Raw genomic sequence first — 491 nt, forward strand, 5'->3', positions numbered from 1 at the left:
ACGAAAATTAATTTGAAATCATTTTGGTATTTTTAAAATGATTTTAGTTGGATTTTAATAGACCAGTAGCACTCTTTGATTTATCTGAATTTGTGTGGATTTTATTTGAAGTTTTAAAAATGTTCACCGGGTAGAAAATCTTTTTCTGAAAATTTTGATATATAATATGCCTATATAATATTTTATTTGCTTTTGTTTTATTTTTTCATTTGTCTGTGTTAAAAAAAAACTTTCCCCGACTGGGCCGGCCCAGCCAACCGGCCAGGCCAAGGCCCAGCTCCGCGCCGCCTTCCCCGTCGTGGCCGACCGGGACTCCACCGGAGTCCGGCGCCGACACGGCTCTGGCCGGCCCCTCGCCCACGCCACGGAGCCGCCCCGCCCCATAAATGCGCCGGCCCCGCCGCCTCTCTCTCTCTCCTCGCCGCCCCGCTTCTCGCCGCCGCCTCGAGCCGCATCGCGCCACCGCCGCTGCCAACCACCGACGCCGGAGC

Source organism: Triticum dicoccoides, chromosome 6A (genome assembly GCF_002162155.2).
Source record: "Triticum dicoccoides isolate Atlit2015 ecotype Zavitan chromosome 6A, WEW_v2.0, whole genome shotgun sequence".
Lineage (NCBI taxonomy): Eukaryota > Viridiplantae > Streptophyta > Magnoliopsida > Poales > Poaceae > Triticum > Triticum dicoccoides.